At 45.1% G+C, this 27,607-nt stretch overlaps 1 protein-coding gene across 5 annotated transcripts in view; it reads left to right on the top strand.

Annotated features, from left to right (window-relative positions):
* The window catches only part of PLCB4 (phospholipase C beta 4), a 563,803-nt gene that overhangs the window by 5,196 nt on the left and 531,000 nt on the right, over window positions 1-27,607 (top strand). The gene's annotated exons all lie outside the window — the stretch shown is intronic.

Raw genomic sequence — 27,607 nt, 5'->3', positions numbered from 1 at the left:
CCTTCTTCTTTGTTGTTATTTTGCCCCAAATTTGCGCTCTGCTTTATTTACTATCCACGTGAACATCTATTGGGAATAGTAACCTGTGGTGAGTGAAGCGAGCCACCATGCCCAAAGTGCGTCCAGCGAAGAGAGGGTACACGTTTCTACTGGTGGTGGTCACAGGAAAGATACTATATTTCAGATAGAATAGTAAAAAATAAGTGTTAACCATTTGTGTGTCGACGATTTCCATGCTGACTTTTTGTACGCGTCCACCTTTTATCCATCAACGTTTTGTACGTATAGACCTACTGCATGTCGACCACATGGTGTTGACCTAATGACTGTCTACCCAGGCATTGTCGATCTTTAAATCCACACCCATCTGGGAGTACCATTATACTGAATAAATACACCAAAAGACCCCAAAGAGTGATAAAGTACCAACAAATCAGCTCCTAACTGTCATTTTTCAAATACAGCCAGTAACATAGCAGTTAGGGAGCTGATTGGCTGGTGCTTGATCTCCATCCACTTTTTCTCTGTCTGAGGCTTAGTAAATAGACCCCTTGATCACTCAACACTTATTAAGGCTTAATACATTTCCACATTAATCAGGCTTCCCTTACTCACTCTGGGGTCTATTTATGAAGCAGTGAAGAGTGGTGCTCTGTACAATAATATAGTATGCAAATTATAAATGTTACTTTAACCACTTAACTGACGATTTATTTTGCCGAAAACCGCTCCGAAAATGGTTGGGTTTTTTTTATGAGTGAATTAAGTGAAGAACGTGACTTTAACCCTATCCCAAATGATTTTAGTAAAAAAAAAAAAATGAAAAAAAAATAATAATTTTTTTTTATTTTTTGTCCCCCCCCCCAAACATCGACACATCGTTCGGGAACATCGTGACCATCGGAACATCAGGAACATCGCGACTATCGCGGCTTTCATTTTGAAAGCCTGGATAGCCTGCAGGTATGCAGGGGGGTCTGGGGGCAGCTAGGGAGGGTTCACTTACTCTCCCCAGCGGCTGCCATTGTCTGCAGCCGCTGGAGGGGGGGGATCCTGCCGTGCTGACCGATCAGCAGTGATCGGCAGCACGGCAGACACAGGGGGAGAGTGCGGGGAGGCAGAGGACCTTCCGGTGCCTCTGACAGCAGCAGCGGAGGGAAGTTTATGTTCCCTGCCACTGCTAATACTCTCTATCTGACTGGTCGCATCCTGTGCAACCAGGTCAGATAGAGCACTTGCAGGCATGGTCGCATCTGATGCAACTATGCCAGGCAAGTGGTTAATGATGATTGGTTGCCATGGGCAACTTCTCCACTGGCTCACTTCTCTGCACTTTTCACTGCTTCATGAATACTTCTCTGTATGAATATATACAGATTTGGAAATACTGTGTTGTTTTATATGTGGGTGATACCTCTAGTACAGATGGAGGCGTGTTCATCTGAGGCGGCTCCATCGCAGGTGTGCACTCCCGGCGTGACTAGGCGATCCGTCCGCTTAGTCACGCCTGGAGTGCACAGAGAAGCTCTCCCATTCACTAGAATAGGGCGCATCTCCGTCAGCGTGGCTCCATCTGTATATTGGGACCTGATCGTAGATGTGCTGATCTACAATCAGTTTCACAGACATGCGGGGGGGACGCCCAGCACAGGGCTAGTCTGCCCCGCATGTCTGGCTCTGCCCCCCCCCCCCCCCCTGCACAGGTACAGAAGCATCGGCCTTTGTACCTGAGGAGTAGCTCCCTACCAGCGCAGCTCCTGCGCGCTGGTAGGGAGCTACTCGGACTGCGCCCCCAAAACGCCGGCCGAACACCGCCGGCCTGCCGCCTCCCGCCCAGCGAATGCCTCTACCTGTCAATCAGGCAGAGGCGATCGCTGGGCTGAGATGCCGATAGCATCTCTGGCATGCGCCGGCGCCACAGTACGCAGTTCAGACCTGATCGCCTGTTGTGCGAAAATGCACAGCAGCCCATTGTCCTCTAACTGGTGAACCAGATGTAGCTCCTTAAGATAATTTTTATGTTTTTACTATTTGTACAACAGTATTAAAGCTTATGGGGAGATGTATCAAACCTTTAGGAGAGCTAAACGGGTCTATGTACCAAGCCTTGGCTAGAGATAAAGTGGACAGAGATAAACTACCAACCAACCAACCAACCAACCAACCAACCAACCAGCTCCTAACTGCCATTTTTCATACTAGGGGTCCATTTATCAACGAGTGATAAAACTTGTGTATGATAAATGGTGCTCCAGCCAATCAGCTCCCAACTGTCATGTGTTCATCTGTAACTGTCATGTGTTTGAAAAATGACAGTTGGGAGCTGATTGGCTGGGCCACCATTTATCATACCCAATGAGTTTTATCTCATTCACAATGAGTTTTTTACCTATCAGAGTCTATGAAATGACAGAATCCGCTGGTTGCTTTGGACAACTTCTTCACATTATCTCTCTCAAAGGTTTGATACATCTCCTTAGGGAGGATGGGAAACTGAAATTGGAGACGGAGCGGTTATAATCAATGCCCACCATAGTTAAACTGGTCTCCATACCCCTTTCCCCTCAATCATAGCTTTTTCAACAAATGAACCAGGTGTATTGTTGTCCATAGTAACCAATTACTATCTGTAATTTCGCTGTTATTTACACTCCTTACACGAGCATTAATTTTTAGACATTTTACGCCTTTGAAAGGTTATGCCACGATTCCGCTATGAGAAAAGGTGTTATTTCAATTTTCTATAACATTCTCAGATTTTATGGTTCGGATGGGAGGAGGATCTTGGGCCTCTCCCGGTAAGGATTCATGGAGTAGTATTCTCCACTCTGTTGGTGTGGATGTGGTCAGGTAGGTGACTTTGGGCCTAATTCAGACCTGTTCGCTCGCTAGGGTTTTTTTGCAGTCCTACGTTTGCATAGTCTCCGCCCATAGGGGAGTGTATTTTCGCTTTGCAAGTGTGCGAACGCATGTGTAGCAGAGCTGTACAAATAGAATTTGTGCAGTCTCTGAGTAGCTCAGGACTTACGCAGCTGCTGCGATCACTTCAGCCTATCCGGGACCGGAATTGACGTCAGGAACCCGCCCTGCCAATGCTTGGACACGCATGCGTTTTTCCAACCACTCCCAGAAAACGGTCAATTGACACCCACAAACGCCTTCTTCCTTTCAATCTCCTTGCGAACGCCCGTGCAAATGGATTCTTCGCACAAAGCCCTCGCTGAGCAGCGATCCGCTTTGTACCCATGCAACGGGCCTGCGCATTGCGGTGCATACCCATGATGGCAGGCTGTACGAAAACGCAGCCTAACGATCAGGTCTGAATTAGGCTTTTTGCACACATTTGATGAACCTGACCTAAGGACATTCCTTACTGCAGTGAAATTGAGAAGCTTTTGAGGGATATTTTAAAAACTTCAGTTCCTTTGAGTACTTGGATGGCTTTACTAGGGCTCGCGGTTTCAGGGTTTTATTCATTTTTCAAATAAACTAATCTTTCATGTGCGTCAAGCTGCTAGAGGTTCCATAGCCAAATGTTGGAAATCTTTGAATGTGATTAAAGATCAAATTTGGTTTATTGCTGAGATGGAGAAAAAAAATGCCTTTCTCTATAATAAAGTAGGTTTAATTACATTTGGGACCAATGGTTCATTTTTGTTTTAGGCCCTACTTCTAGCCTCTAAAAAATATTTCAGTTCCCTTGATGATTATTACAGGTTGAGTATCCCATATCCAAATATTCCAAAATATGGAATATTCCGAAATACGGATTTTTTTTAGTGAGAGTGAGATAGTGAGTTTTCTGATGGCTCAATGTACACAAACTTTGTTTAATACACAAAGTTATTAAAATATTTTATCAAATGACCTTCAGGCTGTGTGTATAAGGTGTATATGAAGCATAAATGAATTGTGTGAATGTACACACACTTTGTTTAATGCACAAAGTTATTAAAAATATTGGCTAAATTACCTTCAGGCTGTGTGTATAAGGTGCATATAAAACATAAATGCATTCTGTGCTTAGACTTCGGTCCCATCACTATGATATCTCATTATGGTATGCAATTATTCCAAAATACGGAAAAATCCGATCTCCAAAATACTTCTGGTCCCAAGCATTTTGGATAAGGGATACTCAACCTGTATTACCTTCTTGTATTTATTTTTTTTGTCAGTCCCTGATTCCTTTTCCCAAGGCATGGTCCCCCATTTTGGTTTTAAATCTGTTTTTTCTTTTTCCTCTTATGTAGACTGTAATAACATGGGTATTTTTGGGAAAAAAATTAAATACCTGTTTTTGAGGTAAAAACTATATATATATAGTATATATATATAACTATATATATACACATATATACATAAATGCAGGTTAAAATTAGTTGTTTCCAAACTAACGTCCATATTCATTGACTTTTTGTATAATATGAAGCAAATGTGTCTTTAACGTTAGAAAAATGTCATTGTCTGTACAAAAATATTGTTCATTTGGATGTCACCTACAGGCTGTGCTGCTGATTATATATAATTTTGCTCTGTGTAGCAATAATATAATTCCAAGGTCAGATCATACAGCATTTCAGAGTGCACTGAATAAAATGAAATGATTACCTAAACCCATGTAATTCCTCAAGGATCTTGCATACTGTAGGCTGGAGGACCTTTGGTTACAAGTCTTTGTAACAAGATTGATAGTTGATATAAGTTAGGTTATAAGGTCTGTTTTTATTTTTTGTGTCTTTAGCAGAATGATTTATTTGAGTTAGAGTCTGTAATATTTATTATGTTACTCTGTAAGGCAGGAGCTTTTGCCCTCATTATGAAATTCTCTGGCCTATAAATAAGCCATGGGTGGATCACCTGGATTTCTGCTTCATCATTCATAAATTCTTTCTTTTACAATAAATATATTAATTTTTTTTAAATATAAGCGAATAAACTGTACTAAAATGTGGATTTTTTAGGATGAAAAAACAAATACATAGCCACATTGTGATACATAGATATGGGATAGAAGAAAGGACAAGAGGCAAAATTATACATCATAGCTTCTTATTATTCTTTCTTTCTTTCTTTCTTTCTTTCTTTCTTTCTTTCTTTCTTTCTTTCTTTCTTTCTTTCTTTCTTTCTTTCTTTTTCTTTCTTTTTCTTTCTTTCTTTCTTTCTTTCTTTCTTTCTTTCTTTCTTTCTCTTTTTTTCTTTCTTTTTTTCTTTATTTCTTTCTTCTTCTCTTCTGTCATTATTTGTGTATATTGATTATCCATTATATGGAGTCTTACATCTAAGCTGTATTATTTTTGAGCATTGTGGTGCTCTTTGCTACCTGTACTCTATTTTTGCTATTTATTTACTGTAATGTTAAGTTTTGCCTCTCTGTACTGGCCTTTGTACAGCGCTGCGAAACACTTGTGGCGCCTTATAAATAAAATGTAATAATAATAATAACAACAGGGGTTCGGCTGCGAATTACATACTGTAGCACATAAACAGAAACATAACAAGAAACAAAGTGCAGTACAAAACATTGCATTACACAGGCGTTAGGTTGCGTTTAAGCTGCTAAAATGGACAGGCCACCAGTTTGGTGAAAATTCAGTAGTGACCCTAAATCTCCAATAAAGTTAAACTTGTTTGAGGGAAGTTGCTACCAAGTAATTAATCCAAGAGATATTCAACTTTTTAGATGAGTTGAAGGATAGTATAATATAAACATCCCCAGTTGAACCCTTGAAGCTACCAATATAAGATGAAACAACCATGACACAATTCCTGAAGCTATTTTGTTGATCTCTGCGGCTAGACCTGAGGTTCCAGATAGGATCCAGCAAAGTTGTAGCCTAGAGTAACGAACTGGTGGGAATTAAAGTTCTTGGTGACGGTGGTATCTCTCATGTAATCAGTTGGTTCCTATTAAAGTAATACTCTAATCCAGAGGTTTTTAAAGGCGGTCATAAAGCACCCAAACGGTCCAGGTTTTAAGTTTATCCATGCTTGCCCACAGGTGACTTAAATAGCACCTCAGTCAGTTTGATTTAACCATCTGTGCTAAACCATGGATCTACCTAAACCTGGACCGTTGGGGTGCCTTAAGGACCGCGTTTGAGAACCTCTGGTCTGATCTAATATATTCCCTGCTATAACCACTCAACACACATATTCATTCCAAAGGGAAGATCTGAATTTTGCCATGAAGTAGTCAAAATAGATTTTATGGACTGCAAACTCAATGAGGTTCTACATCCAGCCTAAGCTGGATTCTTCCCGAAGCCGGGATTTCTGCAGAGGGATTTCCCTCTCAAGAAATCCTGGTCACGGAAAGAAACCGGTCAGGGCTGTTCTATTGGTGCACTTGGTGCCTCTCTGCCACTCTGCTACCTCTCTACCTTGCCATCTGAACCCAGCTAACTTGCATGTCGATGTACAGTACAAGGAACTCCGGTTACAGTGTTCTCCCCCGTGTGTGTGAGCACGTTTCTTGGTCACTTTACAGTGCTGCACAGCATGTTTGGCCGGATCTCCAGGAGCTGCACATCTAGACTGTTTACCTGCCAGCATAACTCTCCGGTCTGTGCATCGCTGGCACATGTCCCACATAGCGGAGGATTCGGATGCCTCTTCTACACAATACTGTGGGATTTCTAACTGTAGCACAGTAACTGCTATTGGCTCCCAATTTATTGTGGACACAGTTCCTGTGGCTTACATCATGGTTCTGATGCCGTTATGGTGAGACATTGTTGCTAATTGCTTCTGAACTTTTAGGCCAGATAGATGCAAGAGTGCTGGTACACACTGCCCGATCTAATGGACCATATCTCGTTCCGTCCTTCATTACAAAGCTCCAGGTGCATGCGACCCACTGGAACACACAATTAGTGATGCTCACTAGGCAATATGCACGATTTATCAATCCCATATGGCAAATTGTGCCAGTATCGCTCCAGTATGTACTCGACCCTAGTCTCAGTGACTGGATTTTTATCTTATTAAAGGAGAATGATTTTAAATACATTTTTTCTGCTGAGAGGTGCCTGTAAATTTTGTTTTTACTTTTTATTTTTTGTATACTATGTATTATCCCTATTAGTGTACACTTATTGCATATGTATTAAATGATACATTTTATGCGGTCAAAGCATTATCTCTTCTTTAGTCCTGAGTAACTGAGTGAATGCAGCGCTGGTTTTCTTTTTCTTTATTTAAATAAATAGATGAAAAAATATTTAGAAACAGATACACATAAACTGGTGGTACCCAGATGTGTGTGGTTGCAGGATTGGTGGGTTCCTTCTCCCTCCCTAGTCCACAATTGGTGGACCTGAGAAGCCACTGGTGGACATCTCAATACAAATCCCGGCAGCTGCAACATTTGCATATCTTTGCACAGCCACTGAATGCAGGATTACAGTTGTGAATACATTTGCGACCGTCCCTGAATCAGGTCCAGTGTTGGTAGTAATCGCTACAGTTCCAGTACACAATTCTCCACCATATAGCCTGTCTATTAGGCCCTACACACTAGGCGATATTACTGAAAGATATGAACGATCTCGTTCATTAATGAACAAGATACCGTTCATATCTTTCAGCGATGAACGATGCGCGGCCCCGCGCTCGATCATCGTTGGTGCCCCGTCGCTTGTGCATGCAGGCCAATATGGACGATCTCGTCCATATTTGACTGCACTGCTATGGAGCCGGGTGACGGGGGGACTGAAGAAACTTCACTCCCCCCCCCCCCCCCGCCAATGGCCGCCCCGCCGCCGGGTCGCCCCCCCCTCCCCCATCAATGCCCTCCCACCGCCGGGTCGCCCGTCGGCCGTATCCGCTGTCAGGCAGCTTGGCGGTGGATCGCATAGTGTGTAGGGCCCTTATGTCTACACAGTCTTATTAATCGATAATAAATCTGCATATTCCATGTAAAAGGGAAATAAAACAAACACAGAGTGAAAGTACTAGTTAAGTTTAAAAGAGAAAATACAAACATTCTTTGTGTTCCCCTGTAAAAGCTCAAATGGGAATCTGCTTTGCACTGCGGACCAATTGCAAAAATTAGTGTAATACTGCAAGTAGCTCCCACACTAAATAGAAGTGGCCACTTTTCCTCATCACTGTCAGTTGATAGTTTGCACCGATGAAAGAGATTTACCACCCCACACACGCACATGCATATTTGGTGGGGTCAGGACTCATCTGCATGTAAATGACCTTACAGCACTTCGATCCCGATTCATGTTTGTAAGTAAAGCAAAAAGGCAACCCGGCAAAGTCGTATTGCACTGCAGGTGGGGCAGATGTAATGTGTGGAAAAATTTAGATTTGGGTGGGATGTGTTCAAGCAGAAATCTAAATTGCAGTTTAAAAATAAGTCTGTCCAGTATTTGTGGGCTACATGCAAAAGTAGCCAGTATTTACCCTGCATAGAAAAAATATAACCTACCCACATCTAAATCTCTCTGCACATGTTTCATCTGCCCCACCTGCAGTGCAACATGGCTTTGCCTAGTAATGCTTGCTTTTTTGCATTACTTAAAACACGAATCAGGCCCTTTGCCCACAAGTGCACTCCTCTGACAACCTCTGTTTTACCTATTTAAACATACGGGGTTTGGAAGTTCAAAATGCTTACCAGTAGCTATAGGGAATAGTGTAAGAGTTTTTTGGGGGGGCAGAGTGGAAATAGCCACAGTATGCAGTAAAACAACTCAAATTAAGTTTATGTCCAACGTTACATGAGCCCCATTCAGGAAAACCGCTTGCAATTTCCAGTGATGCCTATGCTGTATAGACAGACAATGATATACTTGGTATGAGTTTAACTGCATCTAAATGATGCATGTATTTTTTTTTTAAATAGAGTAATTTTTATTCAACAGCATGTTAAAGATACAGACATTTCAGTATACATTGGGAAGCACAGTTGGAATATCACAATATTCTGAGTCATTCTTTTTTATTTTAAATGGTATACATATATGAATGACATTCCCCGCGTTACTATTCCCGTGCGGTCTTCCCGCAATATGCATATTATATGAAGTCTGTAAGCAGGTCATGATTCACATATTTAACATTTTAAATATTTTCTCCCCGCATCTTTAGTGTAATTACCCCGTCTAGTGGGCCATATATAACCCACAACCCCACTATCCCCGAACTAATCCCTCTGAAACAAACTCAAGCCTAGTCAAGTTAAGGTGTGTATGGTGTGGTGTGGTAGCTAGATAGTCAACCAGCTGCATTAAAGGGGAGATAAAAGGCTCGGCCCAACGCCCCGGGGCCCAAATAGCGCCTCCGCAGCGAGAGCCAGGGCCCTCTAAGTTTGAAGGGCAAGGGAGGAGTATGTGGAAGCGATCCAGGGAGACCATATCTTCTCGTATCTGTTAAGGGCATTATATTTCATATATACATATCGTTCTTTTAGTAGGGTATCGTTTACCAAACTTTTGAAAGCAGTTATCGTGGGAGGACGCGGGGCCATCCATGTCCGCGCGATACACACTTTTGCAAGCGCGCACACACTGCGGGCATACATGCTTTCCCATCGGGACCCAGAGTCAGAGTCGCCCACCCCCAAAATACAAAATCTCGGAGTCAGCAATCCTCTCGGCATTCCCGTATGTTCCAGAATCGACCCGACCCCAGCCCAGAACACTTGCAGCAACGGGCATTCCCATATGAGGTGCCAGAATGTGCCTCCGGCAGCCCCGCACTTGGGACAAACATCAGCACAATCAGACCTAAATCTGGCCAGCCTGCTCGGTGTCATGTACGATCTATGCAGAATGAAAAGCTGTATCTGCTGAAACCGCAGCGATTTGGTGACCTGGCTCGGATTGCCCGGAGCGCCCTCCCAGTCTTCCCCGTCTATGGGACCCAAGTCACACTCCCAGTTCTCCCGAAGATTCGAGAGCGGGTCTGCATGCATTGTTTGAAGAAGGTACGAGTAGGTGAAGGAGATCACCTTGACTCGACCCAGTGAATGTAGAAATGTTTTTATGGGAAAGGGGAGGAGCGCCGGGGGGGAATCTCCGAATTGCGCCTGCAAGGCATGCCGGAGCTGTAAAAATCTGTAAAAGTGAGAGTTCGGGAGTCCAAACTCCTCCTTTAATTGCTGAAATGATTTCAATGAACCGTCACCGTATAACTGGGACAGCGAGTCTATCGAATAAGGAGCCCATACCTCCTCGCACTCTAGAGACCTCAGTTCATTAAGCAATGTGGAGTGCCATAGGGGAGTATCTGGGTCCATACCCTCATACCCGAGCAGGCCCTTCAATGCCAACCATATCTTCATTGCCTGAAAGACAATAGGAGGTGAGAATCTAGAAGGGTTTCCCCCCACCAGGACCTGTGCCGGAGAAAGATCCGGGTAATAGCACCGAAGGAACGCCCGACCCAGCTCCGCCCCCTCCCTTCCTTGAAGCCACATACCGATATGTGATAGCTGGGCAGCATAGTAATACAGTTGGAAGTGGGGCAAGGCCAGGCCGCCATCCCTTTTTTGTCTAGTGAGGGTGGTTAATTTTATTCTAGATCTTTTATTGGCCCATATCAAGGACGTCAGGACGCTATTTAATTTCCTGAAGAAGGCTGGAAAGATGTATACAGGGGACTGCAATAGAACATATAATAGTTTAGGCAAAACTACCATTTTAATGAGGCCGACCCTGCCCGTCATTGTCAGTGGTAGCTTACACCAAGCTCTCGATTTGCGCACTACTGTCTGTACAAGAGGGTCAAGGTTTAAGGGCACAAAGTCTGATGGGTCGTTGGTAATTAGAATCCCGAGGTACTTAAACTGGACTGTCCAACACAGCGGCAGGGATATTTTCGGAACCTGGGGGAGGGAGCCTATAATGGGCATAATAAATGATTTGGACCAGTTTATGCGGAGACCCGAATACCCACCGAAGGTCTCGATAACCCGCAGCACAGTGGGCATCTCCACCGCGTAGTCTTGAAGGAATAACAGCAAGTCATCCGCATAAAGGGCTATTTTATCGGTGCAGGAACCCGTACCTATTCCCCCAATGTCCGGGTGCGATCTGATCAAGCAGGCGAGGGGCTCCATGGCTATGGCAAACAGGGCAGGAGAGAGGGGGCATCCCTGTCTGGTGCCCCGTGTCAAAGGGAAGGAGGAGGAAATATAGCCGTTCACCAGGACCCTGGCACGTGGATTCTGGTATAGCAGTTTGATCCACTGAATAAAGTTTGGGCCAAAGCCCATGTTCCTCATGACTCCCCATAGGTAAGGCCACTCAACACTGTCGAATGGAACATACACAGACAGTAGGAAAAAATTACGTGAGAACAGTTTACATTCTATGAACACGTATCTACCATGCGGATCTGTATTTACTCTGATCATCTCAAACTGTACGGTCCTCCTTATCATTACCGACACCCCCCGGGAATAAGAGGAGTGCGAGGAATGATACGCCCACCCCGCCCAAGGCCTGCGGAGCGACAACAGCCTATTTCCCTCCAAATGGGTTTCGCTTAGACAAATGATATCCGGGCCATATTTCTTGATCATTTTAAATACTAAGGATCGCTTTACTTTGTTGTTGATGCCCCGGACATTCCACGCCAAGATTTTTAAGGGAGGCATGTCGGCCAAGTCATCAACAGGGGCACAACACTTCTAACAACCACCCGTCCACCCGGCGCTCCGCTCACGTAATCATGTCGTCCGCAGGCCCCGGACCCCGAGCCGAACCCCTGAAAACAGAGCGACCCCACCACACCCTCTGAATAACAAGTATATTGGCTTCGTAAGTTCAAAACAGAAAACAGAAAAATAACTGCTGAGGGGCCAACAGCGGCCCCCAAGCATCCCCCCACCCCGTATAACTCCCCGAACTGTGGCATACCCATATCCCTAACCGAACTCTAGCCCTGGAGATCCCAAAGCCTACGGCAACACTGTACTAGGCGTACAGATCAAAACAACCCAAATATCTAAACCTTTATGCGTTTATACGTTTATAACACTTCTCAGCAAAGTCCAGAACCACTAAACGAGAGGAAGCTCCCCGGACTTATACTTGCGGAATGTAGGCCCATAGAGGAGGGCGACCCGATGTCAGTCTAAAGCCAGCTGGCGGGCCCCTGGAGCATATCTGTCCAACCAGGAAGCCGCTTCCCTGGGCGAGTTGAAGAATTTGGTCTCCCCGTCTGCCACCACACGCAACCTGGAGGGAAACAGCATCGAGTAGGGTAGGTTCAGGTCACGAAGGCGTCGCTTTATGGGAAGAAACTGGTCTCGGTCTTTTTGAACGTCTGCTGCAAAGTCTGGAAATGCCGACACCGGATTCCATTCCGGATCAGGGGGCCCTTCACGCGTCCCAGGCGCAGGACTGAGTCCCGGTCCTTGTAGTGCAGGAATTTTGCTATAAAAGTTCGTGGTGGGGCGCCTGGGGGTAAAGGCCGGAAGGGCACGCGGTGAGCCCGCTCCACTGCAAACTGAGAGGTAAAGGATTCAGCACCGTATGCCTCTTTTAGCCAGGATTCCAAGAAATCTTCGGGATGTGCCCCCTCTTCCTTTTCGGGGAGGCCTACGAACCTCACATTATTTCTGCGGAGTCTGCCCTCCATGTCCAGGAGTTTGGTTTGCAACGTTGTGACTTGTTGTGTGACTGCAGACACCGATCGTTGTAGAGGACCGCTGAGGTCTTCCAGGTTGGAGACCCTAGTCTCAGTTTCGCCCACCCTCTCCCGTACTCGCTGGACGTCCTGTCGCAGCAGTGATAGATCACACTGCACCTTCTCCATCTTGTCCGACAGACGTTGTTCACTGGCCGCTATGGCCTCCAGGACCTGCTGGATGGAAGGAGCAGGTGGCTGTGCGTTCGCCCCCGAGTCGGACCCAGCCGATGGGTCCATTCTGGCAGGGGGGGAGAGCTTAGGAGATGACTGCGTCGACTGGGATGCAGGTTGTCGAGCAAACTTCTCCAGTTTAGCCGCGGCCGCACTCTGGCCGCCCCTCACCATCGTGTTAAGGCCCAGCAATACTGAGAGTCCCAATATTCAGTGTCAAAAAGTATAACAGTGGGCGGTAAATGCAGTATCAGCAGCACGCCAGGCACTGGGATAGCCGGCTGTTATAGTGAAGGGAGAAGGGGGACCAGGGGAGTCCAATGGTATAAATAAATATGTCCAGTGTGTGATACTCCAACAATATAAGCAATTGGCAGGGCTGCTGGGACAAGATCCAATCCTCCAGCCCAGTACAGTCTTCATCCACACTGCACCTTGCTGCGAGTAGTAATACAGGGAGCTGCAGGTAAAATGGCCGCCCAGCACACAGATTTCTCCCTCTTCCCTCCCTGCACCAGCCTTCAGGGGAGCAGGATAATGTATATGTGGAGCCCTGGGGGTGCAGGAGTGGGGCGCCGCTCTTCTCCAGTGCCGCTGGCCGCCGTGACCGCCTCGGGCGCTCGATCGTGTGCGCGCGCGCACGCGCCCGGCGGAGCTCCAAAATCGAGGCCGGGGACTGAACTGCGGCCTAGGCCCGGAGTCCGGGCGGCCGCCGACGCGAGCCGGGAGCGCTCGCACGGATCTTCAACGGTGCCCGCCGCCTCCCCAGTACCTCCAGGCAGGAGATGAGTCCAGAGGAGACCACAATCAGAGCCCCAGGATTGATGCAGGATTAATTATCCAGGGAGCTCCTCGGTCCCGCTGCCTAGTCCTTTGCCGCCGTGGCCACGCCCCCGATGCATGTATTTTTTACTAAATATTTAAAACCCTGTTTTGCAGCTCTGCTTCCTTTTTATGTCCCTGTATGCTCTAACGGAGGGAAGATTATATGTAAACATTAGTAACATTTAAAAGAAAATCCAAAACCCCGCTCTTGCAGACCAGAAATCCATTAACTTTTAACAAAGACCCAACAACAAAAACATTAATTTATTGTACAAAAAAAGAAGGCATTCATTTTTGCCAAATGACATAATTATGTAATAATCATTAGATTGTACTAGAATTTTAATGATATTTTTCCCTTTATATTATTCCTTGAGTGATGTCACCATGCCATTTGTGCTTCGATACAAAAGTATTTTATGTATTAGTTTTCGCAATTACACAATGATTATTGTGCGTCTTTATATGCTGAGTGATTGCTACTACTGCTGAATCACTTTGGCATCTGTTGCATGGACGGTCTAACTATCTCGGATAAAGACAATGAACCAGAACAGACTGCTTTCTATTTAATCGTTTAACTTTTTTTTTTTGTCCAGAACATATTTTTAGATCTGGAAACCTGTCGTAGAACAGCAGGTGTCAAATAATTTAGGCATTTCTCGTTCTTTTTATTTCTGTTTTTTTACTGTAATGTATGACGTAATAATCTCTGCAGATGCAGAGGTGTTGGGTTTTGACACTGGATTGTTATACTCAAGTGTAGTCTGAAGTTTTGGGTGTTTTCATTACCTGTTTCTCTTTTATTGTCTGTTTATCTCTCTCTAATACCAGTACACTTCAAAGTTCAATGCAAAAGAGATGAAGACGTCCATCAAGCATTCTAACACTTTTAAGAGAAATATGTCTCCAATGAAAGAAAGTCATCACTACAGTATACCTAATGGCCCACCATCTTGTTCTTGTCAATGTCTGTCCCTGGTACAATTATAAAAAAACAACGCAGCCAGCCCACAAATATAACTCTCTCTGCACTTGTTATATCTGCCCCATCTGCACTCCACATGGTTTTGTCCATTAGTGAAACATTTTGCTCTTGTGATCAGGTCTGAATTAGGCCCCTAATGGCTACGTACTCTCTAGCTTCCACTAGGATCACTGCAGTGTGGTTAAATCAAGTTTTGTGTTCATGGATTCGGATTAATAGACCCATCTCTATTGGTGTTTCCTAAAAGACTAATTTCTACTGGTGTTTTTTAGTAGACCCATCTCTGCTGGTGTTTTCTAGTAGTCCCATCTCTGCTGGTTTCTAGTAGACCCATCTCTGCTGGTGTTTTCTAGTAGTCCCATCTCTGCTGGTGTTTTCTAGTAGACTCAACTGCAAGTGTTTTCTAGTAGGCCATCTCTACTGGTGTTTGCTAGTAGACCCATCTCTGCTGGTGTTTTCTAGTAGTCCCATCTCTGCTGGTTTCTAGTAGATCCATCTCTGCTGGTGTTTTCTAGTAGTCCCATCTCTGCTGGTTTCTAGTAGACCCATCTCTGCTGGTGTTTTCTAGTAGACCCATCTCTGCTGGTGTTTTCTAGTAGACTCAACTGCAGGTGTTTTCTAGTAGGCCATCTCTACTGGTGTTTGCTAGTAGACCCATCTCTGCTGGGGTTTCCTAGTAGATGCATCTCTACTGGTGTTTCCTAAAAGCCTAATTTCTGCTGGTGTTTTCTAATAGACCATCTGTTAGTGTTTCCTCATGACCCAGTTCTACTGGTGTTTTTCTAGTGGACCCATATCTGTTGGTGGTTGCTAGTAGACCCATCTCTGCTGGTTTTCCTAGTAAGGTGATTTTGCCACTTTTTCATGCACTTCCCCCTGGTCGTGCAATGTAGAATTACCACACTAGTGTCGCAATAAGCATTTTCTAATTAAATAGTGAGGGTCACGGGAACGCACATGGTGAATGTAGCCAACCAAGTGCTTGTTAAGTTGACCCGCGGTAAAATCTGCACTTAATGTGGGTAATTGAATATTCTCCCGTGCAACTAGTTGCCACACCATTCCAGAGCATTATAGAGCAAACTCCAGGTTCTTTGCAAATTATTTAACCGTTTTTTTTCTCCAAATGTACCTTTTCTGGTTGTGGCCAAAAATTAACATATTTGTTTTTTTTTTATCCAAAAGCACATTCATTCAAAAATGTTCTATCCAATTAGTTTTTTGTGGACATACTTCAGACATTGACCTTTGTGATGAGGTTGCAGAGGAAGGTTTCCTTCTGCCAAATTCCATTCTGATCATTTTTGTGTAAGAAACACTGTACCATGGATTAATACTCATTGGCCCTCATTCCGAGTTGATCGCTCGCAAGGCGATTTTAGCAGAGTTACACACGCTAAGCCGCCGCCTACTGGGAGTGAATCTTAGCTTCTTAAAATTGCGACCGATGTATTCGCAATATTGCGATTACAAACTACTTAGCAGTTTCAGAGTAGCTTCAGACTTACTCGGCATCTGCGATCAGTTCAGTGCTTGTCGTTCCTGGTTTGACGTCACAAACACACCCAGCGTTCGCTCAGACACTCCCCCGTTTCTCCGGCCACTCCTGCGTTTTTTCCGGAAACGGTAGCGTTTTTATCCACACGCCCATAAAACGCCGTGTTTCCGCCCAGTAACACCCATTTCCTGTCAATCACACTACGATCGCCGGAGCGAAGAAAAAGCCGTGAGTAAAAATACTATCTTCATTGTTAAATTACTTGGCGCAGTCGCAGTGCGAATATTGCGCATGCGTACTAAGCGGAATTTCACTGCGATGCGATGAAAATTACCGAGCGAACGACTCGGAATGAGGGCCATAATTTTTAAAACCAAAATAAACTAGTCACAACATTTATATTGCAGGCATGATCTAGTATGTCTTTGCTTTTGACTTCATAGGATCTGATTACAGTTAACTCTTGGTCCAGTTCATAAGATTATTTCTGATTCTTGAGATATTAGTACAATATCACTTTTTAAAATTGATGTATGTAATTTTTTTGTTCTAGTGATAAAGAAAACATATTCATTTCAAATGCAAAAATGTCAAAACAGAACTTACTGTATGGCGTGATCGCCAGGTGGTCTTCTAAAAAATAAAGCTTAGAAGAATCTCAAACTGGAGATTAGATGTTGAACTTTATACTAGATGAGAATACAATCCATATGCTTATCTCAGGTCCCGATTGCACATACTTATATGTGTTATACCATGTGAGTGCATGCATGCTCTGCGTAAGGATTTTTTTCTGAAAAAGAAAGAAAAAAGTACTCAAAAATAAAAAAAATTCGAACAAGTCTTGATTTTCATCTGTGTTCTCAGTATTAATTGTATAACGGTGAATGTCAAATTCCCATTAGGCTTTTTAATGCCCAATCTTTGACTGCTGCACTCCATGCAACAGTAATCATTCTTAAGCATCTCTCAACAACTGTCTCAAAAATTACCCTTCAAAAACAGTTTGAGGATTTCCTCTAAGTATATACAGACCTCCTTACATGACCCACTTCACCCAGTGCAAATCCTCTCCTTGAATTCCTCCCACTGATTTTTCAATTGCAGTAACATACAGTAGAATGAACTAATTAATGTTAAAAATATATTTAAAGATTACTTCTACATAAAATAGGAAATTAGGCATTAAAGTTATTAAATATATGCCCATTCATGTGCTTCTCCTCTTTGTTGGCAGCTGCACACTTTACTTGTTCAGTCTCCAAGCCAACTGCTTCAGAGTTTCTAAAGGTTTAATGCACATTCTGGTCGACAACTGCAGGGCAAATTCAGCACTGCCTTGATGGTGCGTCGCTGACTCTACCCTTGTGATCTCTATTGAGTGTTGCAGTGATGCACTCAATGGACGTTTTCCTGCACCACTGGTGATAACCTAACAATACACACACAGTGACCTCCCACAGTATTTGTTTTCATATTTGCAGTGGCTGATGGGGGCAAGGGTGGGTGAGAGCAATGGCTAATGGGGCAGTGGCTAATGGGGGAAGTGGCTAATGGGAACATTGGCTGATGGAGGCAGTGGCACATAGAGCAGTGACTAATTGGGACAGTGGCTGATGGAGGCAGTTGCACATAGAGCAGTGACTAATAGGAGCAGTGGTTGATGGGAACAGTGGCATATAGAGCAGTGACTAATGGGGGCAGTGGCTGATGGGAACATTGGCTGATGGAGGCAGTGACTAATGGGGGCAGTGGCTGATGGGAACAGTGGCACATAAGAGCAGTGGCTGATGGCAGTGGCATATATAAGCGGTGAAAAAAGGAACTGATATGGGAGCAAACAAAGAATGGATGGTAAGATGTTTGTTCTTTACATGTACTGTTTTTTTAAATATTCAACTTGAATTTCTTTTTAACTTTATTTTCAATTGCATGACCTTAAGACCCATGAAACAGGTCTCACTAGGGATACTTGGTTACAGGGATTACACACCCTATGCTTAACTCTTTCATTTAATTTGTTTAGGCTGGTTAGTAATACACAGGTCAAAGAATTTAATAAATATAATTATTTTCTGCCTTTATTGATAGGAGTAAAATGTACTGTTGTGACATTATGACAAGCAGCATATTATAATTGTATTTTTTTTTGGGTGTTAGCCCATTAAAATGTAAGATTTTATTTAAAAAAGTCAAGAGGGTTTAGGGTGATGAGTAACTTGCTGTTGGGGTGATGAGTAACTTGCTGTTGGGGTCATGAGTAACATGCTGTTGGGGAGTTGAGTAACTTGCTGTAGGGGAGGTGAATAACTTGCTGATGGGGTGATGAGTAACTTGCTGTTGGGGTGATGAGTAACTTGCTGTTGGGGTGATGAGTAACTTGCTGTTGGGGAGGTGAGTAACTTGCTATTGGGGAGGTGAGTAACTTGCTATTGGGGAGGTGAGTAACTTGCTATTGGGGAGGTGAGTAACTTGCTGTTGAGGAGGTGATTAACTTGCAGTTGGGGAGGTGAGTAACTTGCTGTTGGGGTGATGAGTATCTTGCTGTTGGGGAGGTCAGTAAGTTGCTGTTGGGGTGATGAGTAACTTGCTGTTGGGGAGGTGAGTAACTTGCTGTTGGGGAGGTGAGTAACTTGCTGTAGGGGTGATGAGTAACTTGCTGTTGGAGTGATGAGTAACTTGCTGTTGGAGTGATGAGTAACTTGCTGTTGGGGTAGTGAGTAACTTGCTGTTGTGGTGATGAGTAACTTGCTGTTGGGGAGGTGAGTAACTTGCTGTTGTGATGATGAGTAACTTGCTGTAGGGGTGATGAGTAACTTGCTGTTGGTGATGAGTAACTTGCTGTTGGGGAGGTGAGTAACTTGCTGTAGGGGTGATGAGTAACTTGCTGTTGGAGTGGTGAGTAACTTGCTGTTGTGGTGATGAGTAACTTGCTGTTTGGGAGGTGAGTAACTTGCTGTTGTGGTGATGGGTAACTTGCTGTTGGGGAGGTGAGTAACTTGCTGTTGTGGTGATGAGTAACTTGCTGTTGGGGAGGTGAGTAACTTGCTGTTGGGGAGGTGATGAGTAATGTGCTGTTGGGGTGATGAGTAACTTGCTGTTGTGATGAGTAACTTGGTGGTGATAACCTAACAATACACACACAGTGACCTCCCACAGTATTTGTTTTCATATTTGCAGTGGCTGATGGGGGCAAGGGTGGGTGAGAGCAATGGCTAATGGGGCAGTGGCTAATGGGGGAAGTGGCTAATGGGAACATTGGCTGATGGAGGCAGTGGCACATAGAGCAGTGACTAATTGGGACAGTGGCTGATGGAGGCAGTTGCACATAGAGCAGTGACTAATAGGAGCAGTGGTTGATGGGAACAGTGGCATATAGAGCAGTGACTAATGGGGGCAGTGGCTGATGGGAACATTGGCTGATAGAGGCAGTGACTAATGGGGGCAGTGGCTGATGGGAACAGTGGCACATAAGAGCAGTGGCTGATGGCAGTGGCATATATAAGCGGTGAAAAAAGGAACTGATATGGGAGCAAACAAAGAATGGATGGTAAGATGTTTGTTCTTTACATGTACTGTTTTTTTAAATATTCAACTTGAATTTCTTTTTAACTTTATTTTCAATTGCATGACCTTAAGACCCATGAAACAGGTCTCACTAGGGATACTTGGTTACAGGGATTACACACCCTATGCTTAACTCTTTCATTTAATTTGTTTAGGCTGGTTAGTAATACACAGGTCAAAGAATTTAATAAATATAATTATTTTCTGCCTTTATTGATAGGAGTAAAATGTACTGTTGTGACATTATGACAAGCAGCATATTATAATTGTATTTTTTTTGGGTGTTAGCCCATTAAAATGTAAGACTTTATTTAAAAAAGTCAAGAGGGTTTAGGGTGATGAGTAACTTGCTGTTGGGGTGATGAGTAACTTGCTGTTGGGGTCATGAGTAACATGCTGTTGGGGAGTTGAGTAACTTGCTGTAGGGGAGGTGAATAACTTGCTGATGGGGTGATGAGTAACTTGCTGTTGGGGTGATGAGTAACTTGCTGTTGGGGTGATGAGTAACTTGCTGTTGGGGAGGTGAGTAACTTGCTATTGGGGAGGTGAGTAACTTGCTGTTGAGGAGGTGATTAACTTGCAGTTGGGGAGGTGAGTAACTTGCTGTTGGGGTGATGAGTATCTTGCTGTTGGGGAGGTCAGTAAGTTGCTGTTGGGGTGATGAGTAACTTGCTGTTGGGGAGGTGAGTAACTTGCTGTTGGGGAGGTGAGTAACTTGCTGTAGGGGTGATGAGTAACTTGCTGTTGGAGTGATGAGTAACTTGCTGTTGGAGTGATGAGTAACTTGCTGTTGGGGTAGTGAGTAACTTGCTGTTGTGGTGATGAGTAACTTGCTGTTGGAGTGGTGAGTAACTTGCTGTTGTGGTGATGAGTAACTTGCTGTTGGGGAGGTGAGTAACTTGCTGTTGTGGTGATGGGTAACTTGCTGTTGGGGAGGTGAGTAACTTGCTGTTGTGGTGATGAGTAACTTGCTGTTGGGGAGGTGAGTAACTTGCTGTTGGGGAGGTGATGAGTAATGTGCTGTTGGGGTGATGAGTAACTTGCTGTTGTGATGAGTAACTTGCTGTTGGGGAGGTGAGTAACATGCTGTTGGGGTGATGAGTAACTTGCTGTTGGGGAGGTGAGTAACATGCTGTTGGGGTGATGAGTAACTTGGTTTTGGGGTGGTGAGTAACATGCGGTTGGAGTGATGAGTAACTTTCTGTTGGGGAGGTGAGTAATTTGCTGTTGTGGTGATGAGTAACTTGTTGTGGGGAGGTGAGTAACATGCTGTTGTGGTGATGAGTAACTTGCTGTTGGGGAGGTGAGTAACTTGCTGTTGGGTTGGTGAGTAACTTGCTGTTGGGGTGATGAGTTACTTGCTGTTGGGGAGGTGAGTAACTTGCTGTTGTGGTGATGAGTAACTTGCTGTAGGGGTGATGAGTAACTTGCTGTTGGGGTGATGAGTAACTTGCTGTTGGAGTGATGAGTAACTTGCTGTTGGGGAGGTGAGTAACATGCTGTTGAGGAGGTGAGTAACTTCCTGTTGATGTGATGAGTAACTTGCTGTTGGGGAGGTGAGTAATGTGCTGTTGAGGAGGTGATTAACTTGCTATTGGGGAGGTGATTAACTTGCTGTTGGGAAGGTGAGTAACTTGCTGTTGGGGTGATGAGTATCTTGCTGTTGGGGAGGTCAGTAAGTTGCTGTTGGGGTGATGAGTAACTTGCTGTTTGGGTGATGAGTAACTTGCTATTGGGGAGGTGAGTAACTTGCTGTTGGAGTGATGAGTAACTTGCTGTTGGGGTGGTGAGTAACTTGCTGTTGTGGTGATGAGTAACTTGCTGTTGGGGAGGTGAGTAACTAGCTGTTGTGATGATGAGTAACTTGCTGTAGGGGTGATGAGTAACTTGCTGTTGGTGATGAGTAACTTGCTGTTGGGGAGGTGAGTAACTTGCTGTTGTGATGATGAGTAACTTGCTGTTGGGGAGGTGAGTAACTTGCTGTAGGGGTGATGAGTAACTTGCTGTAGGGGTGGTGAGTAACTTGCTGTTGTGATGAGTAACTTGCTGTTGGGGAGGTGATGAGTAACTTGCTGTTGTGATGATGAGTAACTTGCTGTAGGGGTGATGAGTAACTTGCTGTTGGGGTGGTGAGTAACTTGCTGTTGTGGTGATGAGTAACTTGCTATTGGGGAGGTGAGTAACATGATGTTGGAGTGATGAGTAACTTGCTGTTGGGGAGGTGAGTAACCTGCTGTTGTGATGAGTAACTTGCTGTTGGGGAGGTGAGTAACTTGCTGTTGGGGAGGTGATGAGTAACGTGCTTTTGTGGAGATGAGTAACTTGCTGTTGTGGTGACGAGTAACTTGCTGTTGGGGAGGTGAGTAACTTGCTGTTGGGGAGGTGAGTAACTTGCTGTTGGGGAGGTGAGTAACTTGCTGTTGGGGTGATGAGTAACTTGCTGTTGGGGAGGTGAGTAACATGCTGTTGGGGTGATGAGTAACTTGCTGTTGGGGTGGTGAGTAACTTGCTGTTGTGGTGATGAGTAACTTGCTGTTGGGGAGGTGAGTAACTAGCTGTTGTGATGATGAGTAACTTGCTGTAGGGGTGATGAGTAACTTGCTGTTGGTGATGATTAACTTGCTGTTGGGGAGGTGAGTAACTTGCTGCTGGGGTGATGAGTAACTTGCTGTTGGAGTGATGAGTAACATGCTGTTGGAGTGATGAGTAACTTGCTGTTGGGGTGGTGAGTAACTTGTTGTTGTGGTGATGAGTAACTTGCTGTTGGGGAGGTGAGTAACTAGCTGTTGTGATGATGAGTAACTTGCTGTAGGGGTGATGAGTAACTTGCTGTTGGTGATGAGTAACTTGCTGTTGGGGAGGTGAGTAACTTGCTGTTGTGATGATGAGTAACTTGCTGTTGGGGAGGTGAGTAACTTGCTGTAGGGGTGATGAGTAACTTGCTGTTGGGGAGGTGAGTAACTTGCTGTTGGGGTGATGAGTAACTTGCTGTTGGGGAGGTGAGTAACATGCTGTTGGGGTGATGAGTAACTTGCTGTTGGGGTGGTGAGTAGCATGCGGTTGGAGTGATGAGTAACTTGCTGTTGGGGAGGTGAGTTACTTGCTGTTGTGGTGATGAGTAACTTGCTGTGGGGAGGTGAGTAACATGCTGTTGTGGTGATGAGTAACTTGCTGTTGGGGAGGTGAGTAACTTGCTGTTGGGGTGGTGAGTAACCTGCTGTTGGGGTGATGAGTTACTTGCTGTTGGGGAGGTGAGTAACTTGCTAATGTGGTGATGAGTAACTTGCTGTAGGGGTGATGAGTAACTTGCTGTTGGGGAGGTGAGTAACTTGCTGTTGGGGTGATGAGTAACTTGCTGTTGGGGAGGTGAGTAACATGCTGTTGGGGTGATGAGTAACTTGCTGTTGGGGTGGTGAGTAACTTGCTGTTGTGGTGATGAGTAACTTGCTGTTGGGGAGGTGAGTAACTAGCTGTTGTGATGATGAGTAACTTGCTGTAGGGGTGATGAGTAACTTGCTGTTGGTGATGATTAACTTGCTGTTGGGGAGGTGAGTAACTTGCTGCTGGGGTGATGAGTAACTTGCTGTTGGAGTGATGAGTAACATGCTGTTGGAGTGATGAGTAACTTGCTGTTGGGGTGGTGAGTAACTTGTTGTTGTGGTGATGAGTAACTTGCTGTTGGGGAGGTGAGTAACTAGCTGTTGTGATGATGAGTAACTTGCTGTAGGGGTGATGAGTAACTTGCTGTTGGTGATGAGTAACTTGCTGTTGGGGAGGTGAGTAACTTGCTGTTGTGATGATGAGTAACTTGCTGTTGGGGAGGTGAGTAACTTGCTGTAGGGGTGATGAGTAACTTGCTGTTGGGGAGGTGAGTAACTTGCTGTTGGGGTGATGAGTAACTTGCTGTTGGGGAGGTGAGTAACATGCTGTTGGGGTGATGAGTAACTTGCTGTTGGGGTGGTGAGTAGCATGCGGTTGGAGTGATGAGTAACTTGCTGTTGGGGAGGTGAGTTACTTGCTGTTGTGGTGATGAGTAACTTGCTGTGGGGAGGTGAGTAACATGCTGTTGTGGTGATGAGTAACTTGCTGTTGGGGAGGTGAGTAACTTGCTGTTGGGGTGGTGAGTAACCTGCTGTTGGGGTGATGAGTTACTTGCTGTTGGGGAGGTGAGTAACTTGCTAATGTGGTGATGAGTAACTTGCTGTAGGGGTGATGAGTAACTTGCTGTTGGGGTGATGAGTAACTTGCTGTTGGAGTGATGAGTAACTTGCTGTTGGGGAGGTGAGTAACATGCTGTTGAGGAGGTGAGTAACTTCCTGTTGATGTGATAAGTAACTTGCTGTTGGGGAGGTGAGTAATGTGCTGTTGAGGAGGTGATTAACTTGCTGTTGGGGAGGTGATTAACTTGCTGTTGGGAAGGTGAGTAACTTGCTGTTGGGGTGATGAGTATCTTGCTGTTGGGGAGGTCAGTAAGTTGCTGTTGGGGTGATGAGTAACTTGCTGTTGGGGTGATGAGTAACTTGCTATTGGGGAGGTGAGTAACTTGCTGTTGGAGTGATGAGTAACATGCTGTTGGAGTGATGAGTAACTTGCTGTTGGGGTGGTGAGTAACTTGCTGTTGTGGTGATGAGTAACTTGCTGTTGGGGAGGTGAGTAACTAGCTGTTGTGATGATGAGTAACTTGCTGTAGGGGTGATGAGTAACTTGCTGTTGGTGATGAGTAACTTGCTGTTGGGGAGGTGAGTAACTTGCTGTTGTGATGATGAGTGACTTGCTGTTGGGGAGGTGAGTAACTTGCTGTAGGGGTGATGAGTAACTTGCTGTTGGGGAGGTGAGTAACTTGCTGTTGTGGTGATGAGTAACTTGCTGTTGGGGAGGTGATGAGTAACTTGCTGTTGTGATGATGAGTAACTTGCTGTAGGGGTGATGAGTAACTTGCTGTTGGGGTGGTGAGTAACTTGCTGTTGTGGTGATGAGTAACTTGCTATTGGGGAGGTGAGTAACATGCTGTTGGAGTGATGAGTAACTTGCTGTTGGGGAGGTGAGTAACTTGCTGTTGTGATGAGTAACTTGCTGTTGGGGAGGTGAGTTACTTGCTGTTGTGGTGATGAGTAACTTGCTGTGGGGAGGTGAGTAACATGCTGTTGTGGTGATGAGTAACTTGCTGTTGGGGAGGTGAGTAACTTGCTGTTGGGGTGGTGAGTAACCTGCTGTTGGGGTGATGAGTTACTTGCTGTTGGGGAGGTGAGTAACTTGCTAATGTGGTGATGAGTAACTTGCTGTAGGGGTGATGAGTAACTTGCTGTTGGGGTGATGAGTAACTTGCTGTTGGAGTGATGAGTAACTTGCTGTTGGGGAGGTGAGTAACATGCTGTTGAGGAGGTGAGTAACTTCCTGTTGATGTGATAAGTAACTTGCTGTTGGGGAGGTGAGTAATGTGCTGTTGAGGAGGTGATTAACTTGCTGTTGGGGAGGTGATTAACTTGCTGTTGGGAAGGTGAGTAACTTGCTGTTGGGGTGATGAGTATCTTGCTGTTGGGGAGGTCAGTAAGTTGCTGTTGGGGTGATGAGTAACTTGCTATTGGGGAGGTGAGTAACTTGCTGTTGGAGTGATGAGTAACATGCTGTTGGAGTGATGAGTAACTTGCTGTTGGGGTGGTGAGTAACTTGCTGTTGTGGTGATGAGTAACTTGCTGTTGGGGAGGTGAGTAACTAGCTGTTGTGATGATGAGTAACTTGCTGTAGGGGTGATGAGTAACTTGCTGTTGGTGATGAGTAACTTGCTGTTGGGGAGGTGAGTAACTTGCTGTTGTGATGATGAGTGACTTGCTGTTGGGGAGGTGAGTAACTTGCTGTAGGGGTGATGAGTAACTTGCTGTTGGGGAGGTGAGTAACTTGCTGTTGTGGTGATGAGTAACTTGCTGTTGGGGAGGTGATGAGTAACTTGCTGTTGTGATGATGAGTAACTTGCTGTAGGGGTGATGAGTAACTTGCTGTTGGGGTGGTGAGTAACTTGCTGTTGTGGTGATGAGTAACTTGCTATTGGGGAGGTGAGTAACATGCTGTTGGAGTGATGAGTAACTTGCTGTTGGGGAGGTGAGTAACTTGCTGTTGTGATGAGTAACTTGCTGTTGGGGAGGTGAGTAACTTGCTGTTGGGGAGGTGAGTAACTTGCTGTTGGGGAGGTGATGAGTAACGTGCTGTTGTGGAGATGAGTAACTTGCTGTTGTGGTGATGAGTAACTTGCTGTTGGGGAGGTGAGTAACTTGCTGTTGGGGAGGTGAGTAACTTGCTGTTGGGGAGGTGAGTAACTTGCTGTTGGGGTGATGAGTAACTTGCTGTTGGGGAGGTGAGTAACATGCTGTTGGGGTGATGAGTAACTTGCTGTTGGGGAGGTGAGTAACTTGCTGTTGGGGAGGTGATGAGTAACGTGCTGTTGTGGTGATGAGTAACTTGCTGCTGTGGTGATGAGTAACTTGCTGTTGGGGAGGTGAGTAACATGCTGTTGGGGTGATGAATAACTTGCTGTTGGGGTGGTGAGTAACATGCCGTTGGAGTGATGAGTAACTTGCTGTTGGGGAGGTGAGTAACTTGCTGTTGTGGTGATGAGTAACTTGCTGTTGGGGAGGTGAGTAACATACTGTTGGAGTGATGAGTAACTTGCTGTTGTGGTGATGAGTAACTTGCTGTTGGGGAGGTGAGTAACTTGCTGCTGTGGTGATGAGTAACTTGCTGTTGTGGTGATGAGTAACTTGCTGTTGTGGTGATGAGTAACTTGCTGTAGGGGTGATGAGTAACTTGCTGTTGGGGTGATGAGTAACTTGCTGTTGGGGTGATGAGTTACTTGCTGTTGGGGAGGTGAGTAACTTGCTGTTGTGGTGATGAGTAACTTGCTGTAGGGGTGATGAGTAACTTGCTGTTGGGGTGATGAGTAACTTGCTGTTGGAGTGATGAGTAACTTGCTGTTGGGGAGGTGAGTAACATGCTGTTGAGGAGGTGAGTAACTTCCTGTTGATGTGATAAGTAACTTGCTGTTGGGGAGGTGAGTAATGTGCTGTTGAGGAGGTGATTAACTTGCTGTTGGGGAGGTGATTAACTTGCTGTTGGGAAGGTGAGTAACTTGCTGTTGGGGTGATGAGTATCTTGCTGTTGGGGAGGTCAGTAAGTTGCTGTTGGGGTGATGAGTAACTTGCTGTTGGGGTGATGAGTAACTTGCTATTGGGGAGGTGAGTAACTTGCTGTTGGAGTGATGAGTAACATGCTGTTGGAGTGATGAGTAACTTGCTGTTGGGGTGGTGAGTAACTTGCTGTTGTGGTGATGAGTAACTTGCTGTTGGGGAGGTGAGTAACTAGCTGTTGTGATGATGAGTAACTTGCTGTAGGGGTGATGAGTAACTTGCTGTTGGTGATTAGTAACTTGCTGTTGGGGAGGTGAGTAACTTGCTGTTGTGATGATGAGTAACTTGCTGTTGGGGAGGTGAGTAACTTGCTGTAGGGGTGATGAGTAACTTGCTGTTGGGGAGGTGAGTAACTTGCTGTTGTGGTGATGAGTAACTTGCTGTTGGGGAGGTGATGAGTAACTTGCTGTTGTGATGATGAGTAACTTGCTGTAGGGGTGATGAGTAACTTGCTGTTGGGGTGGTGAGTAACTTGCTGTTGTGGTGATGAGTAACTTGCTATTGGGGAGGTGAGTAACATGCTGTTGGAGTGATGAGTAACTTGCTGTTGGGGAGGTGAGTAACTTGCTGTTGTGATGAGTAACTTGCTGTTGGGGAGGTGAGTAACTTGCTGTTGGGGAGGTGATGAGTAACGTGCTGTTGTGGAGATGAGTAACTTGCTGTTGTGGTGATGAGTAACTTGCTGTTGGGGAGGTGAGTAACTTGCTGTTGGGGAGGTGAGTAACTTGC

This window comes from Pseudophryne corroboree, chromosome 4, assembly GCF_028390025.1.
Source record: "Pseudophryne corroboree isolate aPseCor3 chromosome 4, aPseCor3.hap2, whole genome shotgun sequence".
In the NCBI taxonomy this organism is placed as follows: domain Eukaryota; kingdom Metazoa; phylum Chordata; class Amphibia; order Anura; family Myobatrachidae; genus Pseudophryne; species Pseudophryne corroboree.
The sequence above is the reverse complement of the archived record's forward strand: the minus strand, read 5'-3'. Positions and strand labels throughout refer to the sequence as shown.